We start from the raw sequence: 20,606 nt of genomic DNA on the forward strand, positions 1-20,606 counted from the left end.
CTTTTTTATTTACTTTATATTTGAATACTTGAATATTTCTTATCCGCAACTAGCTTATTCAAACACTGCTCTCTCTCTCTCTCTCTCTCTCTCTCTCTATATATATATATATATATATATATATATATATATATTTGTAAGAAGTTTTTAAATTCATAAAAGAAACCAGAATTCCATTCAACCCCCCTTCTGTAATTCTGTTGTTAGATTGTTCGGGAATATGAGATAATTAACCCTGAATCTTGAAAATCTCCCAACTTTAATGTTCAGAAAATGTCCATCTTTTAAAATTCTACTCTACCCCCTTGCCTTGAGTTCATTTGATCTTTGTTCAAACATCTCAATCTCCTTGGCATATTGCCTTTCTCTTCCCTCCCTCCCAGCCTTTATCCTTGAATGCCTTATATCCCTTTCTCTCAACCTTTCATACATCACAGCCTTCCACATTCTTGTGCTACAATCCTTATCCTTCATCAAACTTATCAATCTCTTCAATTCTGTGGTTGAAAATGTTTCCATTACTTCTCTGTTCAGAAAAATGAAGGAGCCATCCAAGTAGTAAATTTTGACTTCTCCCAGAGAGACAACCTAAACTTTGACTATCTCTTCAGCTAGTTGTTGGTGATAGTCATCATCTGTTATGCTCCCAATTATAGGTAAAAAATTAGCTTGATTAAAGCAGTTCCAGATAACACCAGCATTAGCTTGAATTTTCTTTGGTTTTCTCCCAACAGTTTTGAAGTGAGTCTTGATTGGAGGCTCGAATGAAGGTAGGTTTTAATTTTCTTTTTAAGAGACATGGCTGGTTGTGATTGGTATTTTGATTAAGGAATTTGTAGTTTGTTTATAAAGGTATTTGGGCTTTGAGGTTGGAGTTTGTTAAGTGTTTGACTGGCTAGGTTTGAGGGTTTGAGTTAGAGTGATTTAGATTTCTTAGACTTTCCTTTGTTTTGTTCCTTCCTCTTTATCCTTCTTTCTTTTCTTGCTAACACCTCTCCCCTTCTTTTCTTTCTTATATTTTTTCTTCTCAACCACCTTGCTACCAGCTGTTTGCTAGACTGACTTGGATTTGATCTAGAAGGTTTTTGTTCATTTTTCTTCTACTCATCATCATCTAAGTCATCTTTCGTGTTGATTTGAGTTTTGGATAACATGGTTTCATCATTTCTCAAATATCTGCTCAGGATCTTGATAATTTCTTCATCTTAACCGTCTTCATCTTCTTTGTCTTCAGGTCAGTTTCTAATGTCATGATCAATCTTGAGTTACCCATAACACAATATTAGGAATCATGAGCTATTTGCATTTTCTGGTTGTAGAGGAGATGTAGGCCACCCCCTTACTTGGTTGAAGATAGGCTTCAGGAAATACATCAATTTGTGCGTTTTTAAGCTCTCCAAGTAGTTGAGTGTCCTCTTGAATCACCCTGTTGACTTTCTCAATGATGACATCCAACTCAGACACTCTATTGGATTGAAGATTTGAGTGAGACACCTGCATACACTAATCTACACCACAACCATTGACATTGGCAATAATCCTCTATTCTCTAAAATTTCCATTGATCACTAACACCACTCTTAGAAAGTTTATGTTTTTAATTAAGGTCCTTTTGTATGTGATGTAGTTGTTATTTAGAGAAACTCTCAGTGCTATAAGCAATTCATTGAACTTCTTATCAAGGCAAGGTCCTTATGCAGCCAACTGAAGTCTGTCTTAACCAATATCATGTGTATCTTGTGTGGTTTGGCTTGTGAATTTTGTCTTGGTCACCATCTCCCCCTTAGTCTGGTTAGTTGCATAGAGATTGGAGGTAGAGGGATCTGGTATCTTACAGATTTAGCTGTTTATGGTAGAGGTACATTTAAAGCTCCCATGATAGCTTCCAAAGAAACTGAGTTTTGTATTTGGAGATGCTTATGGAAATCTACCAAGGACTTAATGTCTTGTTGTTGAGATTGGACCAGAGTGGTGAGATCACTGACTTGAGTTGTTAAGGATGTATTTGAAGATTGGAGAGTGGAGATTTGAGCTTGTAAATTTTGGATTTGCAGATTTGTGGATGTAGACATTGGTTGTTGTGAACTAGATGCTGCCAAAGTACCAAAAGAATTATGCACAACATTCTTGACCTCCTCTATGACCAAGGCTGAAGGTTCAATCCTAGCTTTGTACCGTTGATCCAGCTTGACCTTTGAGTCATTATTCTGAGTGATTTGTTTCTGGATCACCTCATGCAAATCTTTGAAGGATTATCTCAACTTAGACATATTTTCCTCCACTGAAGTGAGAGAGAGGGCCTGAACTCTAACAGAAAACTTGTCAAACTTGGTCTTGATATCTTGAAATGTTGGCATCAACTCATTAATCCTGTCATTAACCAATTTCTTTACTGTAACTTGATGCTTGCCCAAAGTGTTTTCCATACCTCTTCAAATATGATGAAAAGCCTTCAATTATGCTTTATACACCTCTGTCACAACATCATATACTTCTTGGGGAGTGAGGACCTTAGCATTACTTCCCAAAATAGTCACATATTCTTCTCTAAACTTTGCTAAGGCCTCCTCTATAGTTATGGTAAAGTCCTTGGAAGCCATGCATCCACATTACCATCTGCTAAATCTGTAATTCTCTCTTGTTGCTCTTCAACATCCTTCTTCTAAGAAAGTAGGATTGCTTGATAGTATTGGTTTGACAAATCCGTAGTGAGGAGTTGTTGGGTGATATTAGCTAGACCTGCAAGTTTCTCAACCTAAAGGTCAATAACAGTTGTAGGTTGGGCTTGAGCATCTTATAGCCATTGAGCTATGAGGTGAGAGGGTTGAGGGTTGGTGTTGGAGGTAGAAGGTTGGTCTGTTGTGTTTTAGATGTTTGGGACAGGGGTAGTAACTGAACATGTGACAGGAGTCACAGTTGAACTCACAACTTGAGCTGTGGTTACGATAGTGTGTTATTCACCACTAGTGGGAAGCTCTATTTAAATTGGAGGGGAGTTAACTAGGTTACTATCATGTAACATAACCTCAAACCCTTGTTTCTCTTGCAAGAAACTGGCACTTGAATGTGCTATAATTTCCTCCTGAATGACTAGATCATTGGCAATTGTACTCCCAGCTTCAATTGTCAAAGCAATATTAGCCAGGGTTGTGAGGGTAGTTGTTCCTGTTAGAGGAACCTCTGATTGAATTGGAGAGGACTTAGGTAGCTCCCCCTTAGAGGATTACCCTCAAACCTGGCAATCTGTGAGAATTATTGAGCACATGAAGGTGCTAGAGTATCTTACACATGGTCTTCAATTAAAACTGATGAAACCCCTGTGTTTGTGTTAGTGTCATCAATGTATACCCTATCATGTAGCCTCTCAATAACTGAATATAGTGTCTGGGTGGTGATCACAGTTTCTTGAACTATGTCACTTGATTTTGGCAAAACTTGAGATGATGATTTAAGTTTTTCATTATAAGAAGAAAAAATTTGTGAAATAAGATTTGTGAGATCAGAATTGAGTGTTGGAAACCCCCTGAGTAAATGAGGGAGTTTCAAATGATGTAGTCTCTTGGTGTGTGCCAACCAAATTTCTTCTATCACCAACTTGAGAGTGCTCAAGTTGGGGTGCAGACTCTTTACATATAACATTTGGGAGAACATTTGATTCAATAGAGACATCTTGTTAAGAAGATGTCTCTAGAGTCTGTTTATTTCCCTTTATTATAACTGCATCTTTTTGGGAAGATGCAGAGGTGGTTACTTGAATGGTCAACTCAACTTTCTTTGTCTTTTTTGGATTTCTGACCAGGTTAGACTCTAATTGTGTTTGTTCCTCACCACTCTCATAAATTATAGTCAAGGGTGCATTCTTTCTCTTCTTTTTACTCACTCCACCCTGTTGAGAGGATGAAGTGGTTGGTTCTCTAGCTTCTAAAGGTAATAAAGAATTGGTCTCAGTTGTGGAAAGCCCCTGTTGGTTATCATGTGTTTATATTTCCTCAGGTACAGGAGCCATAACTGTAATAGATATGGCATTGAATCTCATGTCAGGCATAGGGTAAGGGTAGGTTCTAAATTTCTCCAACATAAAGTTAGTGATATTTAGACCTACCTCCACCTTATTCTTTGTAATTAGTGACCCAAATAAAATTTTGGACACTTGTTTACAATTGCCTATTTTAGTTCTATAAATATCATTAAGTAAATGTATTTCTGCAACTTTATGATTTAAAGTAGACATAATAAACCTAGGAAAGAAAATTTCCTTACCTCTGTTGGCCAATGGCATTGTGAGCATAGTGTTAAGTTCTTTCAGGATCAATAGCCCCACATTAATATGCCTATTGCCATGGAGAAGACCAGCTTTTGGATATATTTCCATACCTAGTCTTCCTGCGTGTGAAGGCTCTAACAACTTTAAATCAAACAGAAAAGACCATTCCCTCATGAGATGCTTCTTGTTCAAGCTAGCAAGGTTGATCTTCTCACCGTAGTGTATGAAATCCATAAAATTAGCTAGCTCTTGTTGAGTTAGTACCTCCACCATGTTGTCTGTAAGGATGGCTAATGCTTTGTTGACATCATTTACATCAAATTCCACTTGTTTACCCTGGATTGAACAGTTTACCACCAAGGACACTACTTGATTCTCATGCACAACAGTGTTAACCACAACTGAGTTCCAGAACTCATTTAGCACATCCAATTACATGATATGATTAGCAGTCAAGGCACCTGCAAGATAAGACTCAGACAAAAACTTAGCAAAACTCTTAAAGCTATCAGGAGCTTGGTTAACATCAGTGAAAGCTAGGTAGTTGGTATCGTCCTTTGGGATAACAGCTCTAACATTGTTTACAACCATTGTAAGTGTATGAGTTTGAATGGGTAAGAAATTTGAGAAAGAAAAAGTTTGAAACGAGAGAGAATGGTGAAGATTTGCAAAAGCTAGGTCAATTGAGATCTCGAAAGCGTAAAGAGGGGTTATGTCGAGATGTCTGGGTATTTATAGGCTAGATATGTGACTTTTCGAGAAGTGGGAATAAACGGTTGATATTTGCTTATCAAGAAGTCACGTGAACTATAAAACTCATGTCGAGATGGCATTATCCTGACTCTTATCAAGAACTAGATAGTGACTTATCGAGATGTAGAATAAATACCCAATTTGTCCTGATTAGACTAAATTATTCCAATTTTTACTGAATAATTCAACATGAAATTAAAATCCATTTTTGTATCAAAGGTATTTCACTAAAATAAATTACATAATTAAATTATCTCAGTTCTGAGTTATTGATAAGTCTAAAGTTATACTTGTAGAAAACTTCATATGTATATTGTTAGGAAATGAATAACACACAGAGGGGGGTGAATGTGTTTTACTGTTTTTATGCTTTTCTTGAACTTTTTATGGTTAAACAAAATAAATTAAATCTTATAGTGAAATGTGTTACTTGCTGAAATTAAACATGCAATAATAAAGAACACAGATTTTTCAAAACTCACTTAATTTTATATTAAATTAAGAATTTTTTGCTACAAAATTTCTAGGCTCTTTGTTGATAAAGAGCTTAGCTTCTTTTTGAGAGTGTTATAAGATTTTCTATCTCAATTGTTACAACTGACTAAGGACTAGTATTAACTTTATAATTTAGTTAACTACTCCTTTACACAGTGTATAATAAGACATGCTATTAACTTTAGTAAACTGTCACTTGTCATTTCCATTTTAGGAAAAGTGTATCTTCTATTTCTGGCTTAGCATCCTGTGTTTACTTTGATCTTTCTTTGTCAGTTAATCTTCACCATTGATCTTGCATATCCTTCAAGCTACTTTTTGTAGACTTGTCAATCCAGCTGTTTGGATTGTTTGTTGATTGTAAATCTTGAATATTGAACTGGTCTGCAAATTATACTTTGAGATTTTACCTCGAGATCTCCATTTGGTCTATAGAGAACTTGACATCTCGATAAGTATATTGGCTTATCGAGATCTCTAATACTCCATAGTTAATTTGACTTGTAGAGGTCTCTGAGTTCTGTATAAGAGAATTTTGGCTTGTCGAGATCTCTAGTCTTCATATCTTCACTTGAACTTATCTATATCTCTGAGTTCTCTAGTGGTTTATTGATTTGTCGATAACTCAAAGTTCTCTAGTCAAATTTGACTTATCGATAAATCAGAGTTCTCTAGTGAATTTTGGCTTATCGATATCTCTGAGTTCTCTAGCGGAATTTGACTTATCGATAACTCAGAGTTCTCTAATGAATGTTGACTTGTCGATAACTCTGAGTTTTCTAGTGAAGAAGTGACTTTTCGATATCTCCAATCTTCATGTCTTCAATTTGGCTTGTCGATATCTATGTGAGTTCTCTAGTAGCTTTCCTGACTTCTCGATAAGTCATTTGGAGTTCTCGAGTGACTTCTCTATAACACTAAATCTGTGACTTGTAGAGATCTTTAACTTAAAATATTTTTATCCAAACAGATTTATTCAACTCCAAGCTTCTTCATAATTCTTCTGAGGCATGATCTTCTTGATCTTCTTCCAGATAGAATCCTTAGGCTTGATATTGTTTAAACAAAAAGACTCCAGTATGCTCTTTTACGTTTTTACAGACTTTAGATGTTACAAGTATAAATGCAAACTAAGATTACAATACAGCTTACTTAGGGTTGTCAATTTGACTTAGTGTTGTTAAAGTACATGCATGTCTTGCATAATATATATATATATATATATATATATATATATATATGTGTGTGTGTGTGTGTGTGTGTGTGTGTCGATATCTCTACAATACTCGTCTAGAAGTCATGAAGAGGCTTGTCGAGAAGTCTATCGAGAAGTCATGAAAAAGACTTATCGAGAACTCTGTCGAGATGTCTCAAAGTGACTTGTCGAGAAGTCTTTTAGACTTATCAAGAACTCAGTTCTCTACATACTTTTGATCCTTTCAGTTCTGTCTTATATTAATTTTACATTTTAAAAATATGAATTAACATTTAGACAGTTTTTTCGGAATTTGAAAAATTCCAAGCTGAAAATTAAAAATTGAAAAATAAATATACATAGAATTCTGAAATATTTATAAATTTAATTCCAGTCAATTTCCAATTAAATCTAATTAATTTTGATTTATTAGAAATTAATCTGTTACAACACATTAGCTGAGTTCTTGCCTTTTGGACGAAGAATTTAACATGCCAATTTTACCAACAAGTCTAGTGAAAGTTGCTTCATCCAACGGTTTAATGAAAATGTCAGCTAATTGTATCCAACAGCTTCAAAACCAGTTCCCTTAGGATACCACAATCCCAAGTTTGTTGTTCCATTTAATATCAGAAAATTCCCTTTACTGCCATCAAATGTGATTTTTTGGGATTTTCTTAAAATCTAGCACATGGAAATGTTGCAAACATGATGTATTGTCTACTAGCAGTTAAGTATAGCAAAGATTCAATCATTCCTCTATAGCCAGATATGTCTATACCTTTTCCATTATTATCTTCATCCAACTTGGTAGCCGTAGACTTTGGTGTAGATGCAGGTGAGCAATCAACCATTTCAAACTTCTTCAATAAATCTTTAATATATTTGGTTTGACTGATAAAGATGGCATCACTTCTTTGACTAACTTGAAGGCCAAGGAAGTAACTGAGCTCTCTCATCATGCTCATCTCATATTCACACTGCATGAGTCTTGAAAATATTTGACATAACTTCTCATTAGCAAAACCAAATATAATATCATCCATATAGATTTGAACTAGAATAATATCATCACCATATTGTTTGTAGAATAAAGTCTTATCAATAATTTCTTTGGTAAATCCATGTTTGATCAAGAATTCTGATAGTATGCTATACCATGCTCTAGGTGCTTGCTTCAATCCATAGAGAGCCTTTAACAATTTATAAACAAAGTCTGGAAATTCTGGATCTTCAAAGCCAGGTGGCTGTTGCACATAGAATTCCTCTTCAAATTCAACATTGAGGAATGTACTTTTCACATCCATTTGATACAACTTAAAATTTGAGTGTGCAGCAAATGCAAGGAAGATTCTTATTGCTTCAAATCTTGCAACTGGAGAAAAAGTTTTATCATAGCCAATTTCTTCTTCTTGTGAGTAGCCTTTTGCAACCAGTCTTATTTTGTTCCTTGTCACAATTCCATTTTCATCCAACTTGTTCCTATACACCCATTTTGTTCCAATAATGCTTCTATTTCTTGGTGCGGGAACTAATTCCCAAACTTTACTTCTCTCAAATTGATTTAATTCTTCTTGCATGGCAGTTATCGAGACAGAATCAAACAAGGCCTCTTCAATTTTCTTTGGCTCAATTTGAGACAGATAACATGCATGCAAGCATTCATTTATAGCAGCACTTCTAGTTTTCACTCCAGCATTGGGATCACCAATTATTGCATCTCTGGTGTGACTTTTATCCCATTGCCTTGTGTGATCTTGTTGACTAGAATTGTTCTCATCATTGGCATGACTTGCAGAACCACCATCTTCTTCTCCCCCTGAGTTTGTGTCATCATACTCAGGTGAAATTTTTTCTTGATTTGAATTTTAATTTTCATGGATCACTTGATCAGTTGTTTCTTGCTCCATTCTATTTTATGTGTTGATCTCAGCATCATCCTCAGAATCACTGTTAGTATTGATATTTTCAAACTTCAAAGCTTAAACTTCATTTTCATCAAGGCAATCCAAGCCCGAACACTTATCATCATCAAAAGCTACATCTGTGCTTTCCATAATTTTCTTCTGTTCAAGCACATAAACTCTGTAGACAGTTCTCTCCAATGAATATCCCAGAAAATTTGACAAAATTGCTTCAAAAATGTTAGAGTCAAATTTTCCCACATATTCAGAGTTGTCCTTGAGTACAAAGCATTTGCTTCCAAACACATGCAAATGCTTCATAATAGGCTTTCTTTATGATAAAATTGAGTAAAGTGATTTGCCAAGATTTTTGTTAATCAAAAAACTGTTTTGAGTATAATATGTAGTGTTCACAGCTTCTTCCCAAAAACTTGTTGGCAGATTGGCATCTTGCAGTCTGGCAGCTTCAACTAGAGTTCTATTTTTCCTCTCAACAACACCATTTTGTTGAGGTGTTCTTGCAGCTGGAAATTCTTGAACAATGCCTTTGTCTTTGCAGAATTCACTCGATGCTGTATTTCTGAATTTTGTGACATTATCACTTCTCAATCACTTTAAATAATTTTGATCTTCATCCTGCTTTTCAACTTTCTTTATGTGTTCAATAATGATGTGTGGAGTTTCATCCTTTGAATGCATAAATTCTACCCATGTATACCTTGAGTAGTCATCCACCATCACCAGAGCATATTTCTTTCTAGAAATAGATAAGACATTAACTGGTCCAAACAGATCCATATGAATAAGTTGTAATGGTGCATTTATGGAATTCACAGTCTTGCTCTTGTGACTGGACCTCTTCATTTTGCCTTTCTGAAAAGCCTCACAAACTTCATCTTGAGCAAATTCCAAATTTGGTATGTCTCTCACTAATTCCCTTTTCACCAAGGTATTAATTGCTTTGTAATTCAGGTGAGAGAGTTTCTTGTACCACAACTTGCTTTGCTCAAAGGATGCCTTGGTATAGAAGCAGCAAATCCCATCCTTGTTTGCTGAACTTATATCTGTAACAAACAAGCTTCCTTTTCTTACTACTTTCAGAGCAATCTCGCTAGTCTTCTTGCTGATAATTAAGCAGTCTTCTTTTTTAAAATTCATCTTGAATCCCTTGTCAATAAATTGGCTGGCACTTAGAAGATTTACTTCAAGTCCAGCAACTAGTGCTCCATCATCTATGACAACATTTCCTGAAACTAGCTTGTCCTATCCCATTGTGAATCCTTTTCTTTTATCTCCAAAAGTCACCAATGGACCAACCATCTCCTCAAATTGTGATAGCGGCGCCTTATCACTTGACATATGTCTGGAGCATCCAATGTCAATGATCCATGTGGCTCTCTTCATCTTGCCTTGCACACAATGAGGATTAAGTGTGTTTAGCTACCTAAGCAGTGTTAGGCACTTTCTTCTTTTTCATAGAAGTTGCAGAAGTAGCATTTAAATTTTCAAAAGGAACATCATTCATGGTTTTATCAACATTTTCCTTTTTAATCTCAGATTCAAGAGTAACTTCCTTGAATTCTTTTCTCAATTTATGACAGCTTGTCATAACCTTCATATTGCAAAAAATGTCGTCGAACTTATCACAGAATGAATAGGGATCTTCAGCCAATGCCTCATTGTATTTGCAAGCTCCCAACTTTGGCTCACTAACAGCCTTATTACAAAGGTGAGTTAGGTGATTTGTTTAGCCATATTTTTGACACTGCATCCTGGGAGCATCTGCTACAAAAGCATAGTTGTTGTTCTTGTTCACACCTATTTTTTCCATTCCTGTTCTTTTTTTCTCCAGCATTCTCAGTTTTGACCTCCTTGGTTGGTTTCTTGATAACTTGATTGACTAATGGTTTCTTCTCAGTTTCATTTCTAGTAGTGGTTTATGTATCCTTCTTTTCACTGTCTTCATCTGCAAGTTCTTGCTTGATGGCCAACTCAACCTCACTGAAATTAACCTCACATGCCTTGAACAAAGGTGCATTCACTTTTTTCAGCACACTTGGGACATCTTGATCTGCAATTTGTTTTCATTTGCCGCCTTCACTTTTCTTTTTTCCGTTCAAGGCATCATAGTCCAAACCAATAGCTATATTAGCACATGGTTTATTTTTCTCATGGCATTGTCCAACCAACTGAGATACATTTTTAAAAGACTTCAATTTTACTTCATTTTTTTCCAAATTTTCCCTCAGCACTGCTTCAATTTCACTTGCACACTTGAGTTTGTTTTTCAGATAATTCATTTTCTTGCTTCACTGTTTCAAACCCAACATGCTGCAGCTCCAACTCTTGTTTTTCAATCTCAAGATTCTCATTGATTTTTGACAGTCTACTAACTTCCTCAGTAGCTGCCACAATGCTTGTGTGGATGTGAAACATCTCAACACTCATCTTTTCAACAGTTTCTTTATATTGGCTTGTATTTAAATTAATTATGGTTAGAGTTGGTACCTCCGATTTTGATGTGAATGATTCTCCTTACTCTAAATCCATGAGTGCATAATTTTCAAATTCTTCATTATCATCATCTTCATCAGTGTCATCCCAACTCTTGCATTTAGGTATGTAAGTCATTCCCTGTTGTTTTATCAAGAGAGCTTCATACTTTGCTTCCAACTCCAAGTAGGCTTTATCCTTCTTCACTTTCTTTGGCTTCCTACACTCAGTTGCAAAGTGTCCCAACTCATCACAGTTGTAGCACCTAATTTTTAGTCTGTCAACAGATGCAGTTTTGTAGCCACCTTTACCAACTGAGTTTTTCCTTTCCAATTGTTGTTGTTTGAGGTTTGTCCCTTGATCTTAAAGTACTTAAGTTTTTTTCATCCTAATGTTAGAAAATTTCCTAGCAAGGTAAGCCATTGATTGATTCATCTCATCTAATTCATCAAGGGTGTAATATTCATCCTCTTCTGGCTCCAATAACTTATTTTTGGGGCTCCTTGTTCTTTTGCTCAGGAGCATAAGTGACTGGAGTTTGAGCTTCTTATTCATATTCAAACATTGTACTGTCATTGACCATCAAGGCACTAGATTCATCAACCACATGTCCTTGGTTTGCCTTCAATGACTTTCTTTGCAATATTTCAAGCTCATATGTTTTCAAAATCCCATATAAGACCTCCAATGTTATTCTGCTTAAGTCTCTTCCTTCTCTAATAGCAGATATCTTCTATTCAAGATAGTCAGGAAGGGTAAGCAAAAAATTTAGGATAACTTCCTCATCTTCATAATATTTATCATGAAGTTGCAAGTCATTAATCAATTTGTTAAATCTTTCAAAAACTTCAGTAATTCCTTCTTAGGTCTAACCATGAAACCCTCATACTGAGACACCAGTATTCTCCTTTGATTTGATCTGACTTCCTTTGTACCCTAAAAAAAATTAATTTTCTCCCAGATATGTTTAGCAGATTCACAGTTGATAATATTATTGTACATCACATTATCAAGTGACTCAATTAGTATGAGTTATAAAGTACTATCTAGTGCATCCTTTTTCTTTTTAGGTTGTGTGTATGTTGAGGGATCTTTAGGTGCATAATGAGCTGGTATGACTATATCTCCATATGCGGCTTCCAGAACCCTTTTCATAGGTATGAAGGGTCCATTTTTAAGAATTTGAATATACATGAGATTAGTCATCCTTATGAACAACATCATTTTCTGTTATGAATATATTGTGAACTTGATGATAAGTTGAACAAAACACCTTAGTAGATTTAACTTAGTGTTTTGTAGCTCTCGACCGACAGATGAAGTTTATAGTCCCGACATATGACAACTAAACATCGATCGAGAGTGTAGCTTATATAAAAAAAAGTCTTGTAGTACATGTCTGCAAACAATAATGTATTAGTAGATGCTGTAGGATTCTTTAAGTCATGTTGACTACTAGATTGATATGCAGAATAGGTTGGCTAATTGTAAATATAAGATGTCCTGTAATTATGTATAAGTAAAATAGAGTCAAGTGACAAAAAGGCTCTCAACAGATGATCTACAAAGGCTCCCGATAGATAATCAACAAGGCTCCCGACGGATGACCAATATAGTCCCGACGGATGATCATATTCAAAATAGCAGTTGACAGTGATAACACAGTCACATGCGTCGGGTGTTTGCAAATGGAATGTGGCAGCCTAATTGCAGGATTTAGAAAACAAAGAAGCATTACCATTTCCATACAATTATGAAGATATTCAAAGATGCTAGATAGACTAATGAAGTAGCATGGAATTAGACTAGAAACAATTTTATTTTATTTGTTTATATTTTTATCATGTAACTTGGTAGTATATAAACCAAGTGTAGCAAGTAGAATAAACTAACCGAGTAAGCATTATTTTCAGAGAGATAGAAAAAGTTGTATCTGTTAAGCATCTCTTTGTAATTCTGTAAGTTCACTTGTAAGCAGCTGTGTGCTATTGAAGCATCACAGAGTTCCCATCTTTATATATATATATCTCTAGTGGATAATTTCAAATCCACCAGAAAGTTTTAAAGCATTGTATTTTATTGCTTTATGTTTGGATTTCCATTTTACTTTCATTCCGCACTTCTTGAGAAATCAAACACAATTATATATTAAGTAAGAACATTCTTAAAATCAGAAAAAGAAGCCATAATTACATTCAACCCCCCTTCTGTAATTCTTGTTGCATTGATTGAGAATAACAATTAGTATCAGAGCAAGCTCTTGAAGTACAAAGGGTGTAAAGATCACCACAATCAACAAGATGAACATAAAATATGTTGGAGTAAAAATTCCATTTCTAGACAAAGACAACTATCACCATTGGAAGGTGAAGATGCACCTGCATCTCCTATCTCAAGATGAAGCATATGTGGACTGCATTGAGAAAGGTCCACATGTCCTTATGAGAGCTGCTACAGGAAATGAAGCATCAATCCCAAAGCCACAAGCAGAATGGTCAGATCCAGATAAAGAACAAGTTCAAAAGATAAAAAGGCCATGAACATTCTATTTAATGGTGTTGACAGTGACATGTTTGACAACATCATAAACTGCAAGACTGTTAAGGATGTTTGGGATAAAATTCAAGTGATATATAATAGAACTGAGCATGTAAGGGAGAATAAGATGCAACTCTTGATTCAGTAATATGAGCATTTCCTTAGTGAAGAAGGTGAGTCGCTCACTGACATTTTCAGTAGATTCCAAAAACTACTGAATGCTCTAAAATTGCATGGAAGGGTCTATCAAACAAAAGACTCAAACCTCAAGTTCCTTAGATCTCTACCAATGGAATGGAAGCCTATGACAGTCTCATTGAGAAATTCTCAAGATTATAAGGAGTTTACTTTGGATAGACTGTATGGTATCCTAAAAACCTATGAGCTTGAAATAGAGCAAGATGAGAAGATGGAGAAAGGAAGAAAGAAGGGAGGGTCCATGGAACTAGTTACTGAGCAAAAAAAGGAGAAGGAGATAAAGGTTGAAACTGTTGAATCTGCACCAAACTTAAAAGTTTGTGAAGGCAAAGGAAAAGGACTAGTAGCTGAGCATGAAGACCAGCTTAGTCAAGATGACATGGATGACATAGATGAACATCTTGCTTTTCTATCCAGGAGATTTGCCAAGCTGAAATTCAAGAAGAATTTTGGAGCAGCTAAGCCAAACAGAAATATGGTTGATAAGTCTAAATTCAAGTGTTTCAAATGTGGCTTGGTAGGTCATTTTGCTAGTGAATGTAGAAAGCCTTATTCTGGTAAAAAGAAGTTTGAGGCTGTTGACTATAAGCATAAATACTTCGAGTTGCTCAAGCAAAAGGAAAGGGCTTTCATTACACAAGAAAATGACTGGGATGCAGATGGATTGGAAGAGGATGAGGATATAAGCTATGTCAATCTAGCACTTATGGCCAAATCAGATGAAACAGAGACAAGTTTATCAAGCAATCAGGTAATCACTACCAATCTAGCCCATTTATCTAAAGCTGAGTGTAATGATGCCATAAATGATATGTCTACTGAATTATCACCTGCGTGTTACACTCAAGTCTCTCACTAAAGAAAATAATAAAATTAAAGAGAACAATATATTTTTAAGTGAAAAAAACAATGTGCTAGAGAATCAATTTGTTGAGTTTGAAAATTTGAAAATAGAATGCAAGATTGCTAAGGATGAACTAACTGAATCCTTAAAGAAAGAGGAAATTTTAAGAAATGAACTTGAATGAGAACAGGAAGTGATTAAGGCATGAAAATCATCTAGAAATGTCCATACTCAAATCACTAAAGTTCAAGGTATAGAATCCTTCTGTGATGCAGCCTGGAAAAAGAACAAGGAGAAGCTTGATTTCAATCTGGTTAAAGGACTTTTAACTGATGTGGATTCGACTGATGATGAAAATTATCCGTCGAATAATCAAAAGGATTATCCGTCGAGAGACAATGAGCCACATCCGTTGAGTATAAGTAAATCAGTTAGCAAAGCTAAACTTGCTCAGTTGAATGAAATGTATGGATCAGTTTCTAAGAACTTTGTTCCAGGAGAAACAAATCAAGTGAATAAGAATAAAAGAGTCAATGTAGGTCATTTGTCTATCAAGCAATTGAATGACATATTGGAGAAAATTGAAGTGAAAGCAGAGTCAAAAAGGAAAAACAATAAAAATGGGAAAGTAGGAATTAACAAACATAACAACTACAAACCTGATAAATATGCACCAAGAAAAATTTATGTTAAGTGTGGTAGTGTTAATCATTTGTCTGTTAATTGTAAACTTGTTATATCTACTCCTATGTCTGCACCACCTTCATTTCCCAGCATGCCTACAATGCCTGTCAATGTTATGTGTGCACACAATTTGAATGCACAATATGCTAACATGCCATTTACACAAAATCCATATTATACTGCATTTAGTATGCCACAAATTCCATTTAGCATGCCTTACTGGAATAACATGTTTGCACAAAGTATGCATATTCATGTTAATCAAAATGTGCATGGCAATTCTACTTCAGTGAATGGTTTCAAAGGTCCAACTCAAATGACAAAGGATGAATCTGAAATACCCAAGTCAAATGAGATCAAACCTAAGAAACCAAAGAAAAAGGCTAACAAGGCAGGACCCAAGGAAACTTGGGTACCAAAATCAACTTGATTTGATTTTGATATGTGCAGGGAAATATTAAGAATCTCTGGTATCTGGATAGTGGTTGCTCAAGGTACATGACTGGAGTATCAACCCTGCTCATTGAGTTCAAGGAAAGAGTTGTCCCAAGTATTACTTTTGGAGATGACGGTAAGGGTTACAATGTGGGATATGGCTTGATTTCAAAGGATAATGTCATTATTGAGGAAGCCCTAGTGGATGGTCTCAAGCACAATCTGTTGAGTATCAGCCAGCTTTGTGATAGGGGCAACTCAGTTACTTTTAATGCAGAAGCCTGTGTTGTGACTAACAAGAAGAGCAACAAAGTGGTTCTCACTGGAGTGAGAAAAGGCAATGTGTATCTAGCTGACTTCAACTCAACAAATGCAGAATATATAACTTATCTTCTCAGTAAAGCAAGTCAAGATGAAAGTTGGCTATGGCACAAGAAGTTGCCCATCTAAACTTCAAGACCCTGAATGAGCTAGTCAAGAAAGAATTGGTTAGAGGTATTCCTCAAGTGGAGTTTCAAATGATGGATTGTGAGATGCCTGCCAGAAAGGAAAGCAGATTAAAGCATCATTCAAGAAGAAGCTTGATTCAACAATTAAAGCATCATTCAAGAAGAAGCTTGATTCTCCAATAGAGTTAAAGATGGAGAATTTGGAAGTGATGTATGAATTATGTCTACATCCAGTGAGTGTGTGGGTGAATTTGGTGTTTCAGGTGATTCAATTATTAATGATTTTGGCTGTGACTCCATATTTATTGGAGCCACATCAATCTGACTTTGAGAAGGAGCAGTGACTGGGTCTTTAGCACCAGTTTGCACTGTGTGTGTTCCCTGTGCATCCCCAAGGGTTTTAGATCTTTTCTTTCTGGCATAAGTCTGTGGTGAACTTGTGTCCCTAGCCCTCTTGGTCTGTGCTCCTGGTTGGGAGCTTGTTTCAATAGTGACATCCTTTTGGGAGGATAAACTAGAATTTAGCTAATATCTTTTTTAACAACCACAGTTTGTTGGGAGACTGTGGTGTGGTTAGGCTTAGGTACACTAATCTCATCAGCCTTATCCTTAGGGTTTCTTTGATTTTCACCCTGTCCCTCACCTTGCTCACTCTCCTTCACAATCCCCTCTTTGTGTTTAGTAGATTTTGTAACTAATTTCTTTTGAAAGAAACCAGAGGGGGCTTTCTTAGATTTGGATTTAGGAATTGTTGTTTTGGTAGCTTGGGTAGATATCTGTTGGGTCATTGACACAGATGCCATAGCTACACTTGAAGGCAAAAAAATGTGTGAGGTTGGAAGAGTGGAGACAGTGGTGCTTACCTCACTTACTTGAGCCCCCCCCCCATGATTGAAAAGTAAAAGAGAGGCACCTCTTTGTGGTGACTTGCCCTGTTGAGATCAGCAATGACTCTCCTTTCTTGAACCCAACAATTCAGTTTGTTGGTTGGGTTCTCAACAACAATGTTCTCAAAAAGATGGTTAGCACGCATCATAAAGAATCTAGCATAATAGACAATGTTACCTCTTTTATTAAGTTCTCCTAACTTATAACCTAACTCAAACATGATCAAGTCACTGAAGTTAAAATACTTATCAGTAACTAGCATATAAAGCATGTTGAGCATGGAAATGTTAACAGAATCAAAATTGCTTATTTTACCACAAAATATCTTAGTCACAACATCACACAGATAGCTCCATTCCTTTCTAAGACCTAGCCTCCTAATCTCACTTAACTTAGAAGTTGAAAGTGCATAGCCCATAGAATTTAACATGTTAACTATATCAGTATCTATGTGTGGGACAGTAGAGCTGTTATCTGGAATTCTAAAGCATGCTTTGATAATGTCACTATTAATGCAAAACTGCTTACCTTTAAGAGTGAAAATTATGGTCTTGTCAGTAGAGTTGTACACGGCAGTTGTCCATATCTCCTCCACAACTTCACAGTAGATTGTGTGTAATTCCAGCATAGCATAACTGAGTTTACAGCTCTTCACAAAGTCCATCATCTTGTGAAAGTCTCCAGATTATGGAATCTCCTTGTTCACAAGAGCTACAAAGTTGTTCTTTTCATAGATAAATCCAGATTGAGACATGATTTTGACTACTGGTGCCATTGTTAGAGAATGAGAAATTTGCAGAGAGAATATTTGCTTTGGAGAATAAAGGAAGTTAGAGCAATTGATTTGAGAATGATAAAAGAATAGAGTAAAAATGAATTCTGCTTTTATACTATCTCAGAAATAAACTGTCAAAAATAATAAAGTGAAATAAAGTAACCAATCAAAATAGCCCAAAATAGCCGTTTAAAAATAACTAAACTGTAAAAATTCTGTCACTTATCCGTCGTGTAATACTTACAAACTGTAAGTATACCCGATGGATAAAGTTCAGAGTTTTAACGGCTAAGATTGAGACAATTCGACGTATGAGAATAAAACAATTATCCGTCGGGTTATAAAATAATCCAGAAAAGTAATTGATTTTTGTTAACAAATAATATTCCGACGGATGATCAAACTCGATGGATAATGAGCATCCGTCGGGATGTAAATTTTGACATAGCCAATGTAATAACCCCAATTTTTGGGAAATTTTGAAACCCTTATGAATAGTGTTTTCGCTGAATGAGAAAACTTTTCATGCCACACTATGTAGGGGTTCTGATATGGATATTCTGAGATTTTATTAGTACTTTATATGGGATATAAGTGTATGTAAAGATCGTCAGAATCCAAATCCGAACACTTTGATTTTTCCCGGAAATCCAATAGATACGGAAAGAATTGAGTATAAGGTAACAGGATAAAAGGATTTAAATTAAAGGATTATAATAGAGGATCATAAAAAGGAAATAATGTATTTAGAAAGGTTAAGGGAACCTAAGTAATAAGATCCCGGGTATGATCCTTCAAACGATAAACGAAAACGAAAGTTAAGCGAACCGTATAACAGATCAGCGGTCATTAGGCAAACAATTAGGAAGTTAATCAAAGGGATTAGAGAGGATGATGTCACCCAACCAATGAGAAGAGGACAAGGAGGGGAGGATGACATCATGAGGATGACACAAGCATGACATGGCAAGGAAGGAGATGTGGTGGCTTTTTAACCACACAAAATCAAGGGCAACTAGGTAATTTACTAAAACAAACACAAAAATCAAACCAACCAAGCCAAGCAAATCATTTTTCATCAAAATCAAAAAGAAACCAAGGCATGGTTCTTCATGCTCTCGGCTTTTTACTATTGCAAATGGGCAAGAATTCAAAACTCAAGATCCAAGCCTCCTAAATTGGTAAGATAATTCCCTAATCATCTTCATGCTTAGTTAGGGCTATATCATGAGTTTAAGCCATCAATTCCTTCTCAATCTTCTTCATTTAATCAAAGAAGAAGATAATGAATAGTGTTTTCAAGTTTTTAACTTGAAGTTTTTCTTGTTTTCCTTGAAGATCCAAGCATTCCTAAGACTTCTCAAAGCTTCTTAAGGCTTCCTAGCTCCTCCCACCACTTCAAGGAAGGTATATCATCTCCAAACCCTGGATTCCTATGTATTATAAGATGATTTTGATTAGTGGGGTGATATTGTAGCTTGATGTTGTGATTTAGAGTTTGGGATTTGAAATGGTAGTGAAATGGAATGGTAGATGTTGTTGTTTTGATTAAAAGAACTTAAGTATGGTTAAAGTTAAGCTTAGGCATAAGTATGAATGTTAAAATGGAATTGGTTGGGGTTGTTATGATGTGATAAGGATGGATGTTGGTTGTATGTTTGGTTTGAGGTTGAATTGGGTTGGTTTTGAATGGTTTTAAATTGGGAAATCGCGTAAACATAGCCGTCGTAACGTCCGATTTTCTTTAGACTGTTTTTGTGCATAACATTAGGACCCGATAACCCCCTGCTAGATTTTGACCATTGCCATTTTTAGATATCTCATGTTACGAGCTTCGTTTTGATATGTAGTTCGTTCGATTCCGATGCACGGTTTAGGAGAAACGACCGTTTCAAGTAACGGCGTTTCGCGAACGAAACTTTTCCCCTTGCCTTACTTTGAAACATAGGTTAAAGACCAAAAAGGGTTAATTAATGTATGAAACATTTATGGTAAGTGTGTTAGGCAGTTGGTAAGACACTCGCGAAGGAATCGCCTTAAAACTCGTAAAGGTTAAATTATTAAAAATGGTGGAGCCGAGGGTACTCGAGTGACTTAAGAGAACCAGCGAGCGCAAAACGAGCGTTAGAGTCTGAATTGGTTAGAGTATAGATTTACAAGTGACTTTGGTTTAATTCCAACTTACTTGTTGCTTATAGGTTACCAGACTCGTCCCGAGCCATTCGTAACCCCCAGTCGCTCAGGCAAGTTTTCTACCCGATATACTGTTATTGTGATGTAAATATATGTGTATGCATTATCTTGTGATAGTGCATGATTGTTATTAGCAAATTTTGCGATATATTGGAGCATGCTGATATGGTATATATGCATGTCTGTTTCGTAATCTGGTTATCTATCTGTTGATTTCAATGCTTATAGTTGCATAATACCTATGCTAGAAATAAGCAAGTAGTTGCGTATACCCTTAGTATAGGGGATAAAAGGTGAACATATTTCTAAACCGGGAGTCGATGTTCCCGAGTATATTATATATATATATATATTTATATATATATATGGATATAGTTTTTAAAACTATTGATCGAATAAGGTTTATTCGATACCTTTATTTTACTTAATTGAATATTAATTCGAGTATTCATTCGAGGGCTTATGACTCAGTTCATTTTATTATTTGAATATTATTTG

The sequence above is a fragment of the Apium graveolens genome, chromosome 9 (assembly GCF_009905375.1).
Source record: "Apium graveolens cultivar Ventura chromosome 9, ASM990537v1, whole genome shotgun sequence".
Lineage (NCBI taxonomy): Eukaryota > Viridiplantae > Streptophyta > Magnoliopsida > Apiales > Apiaceae > Apium > Apium graveolens.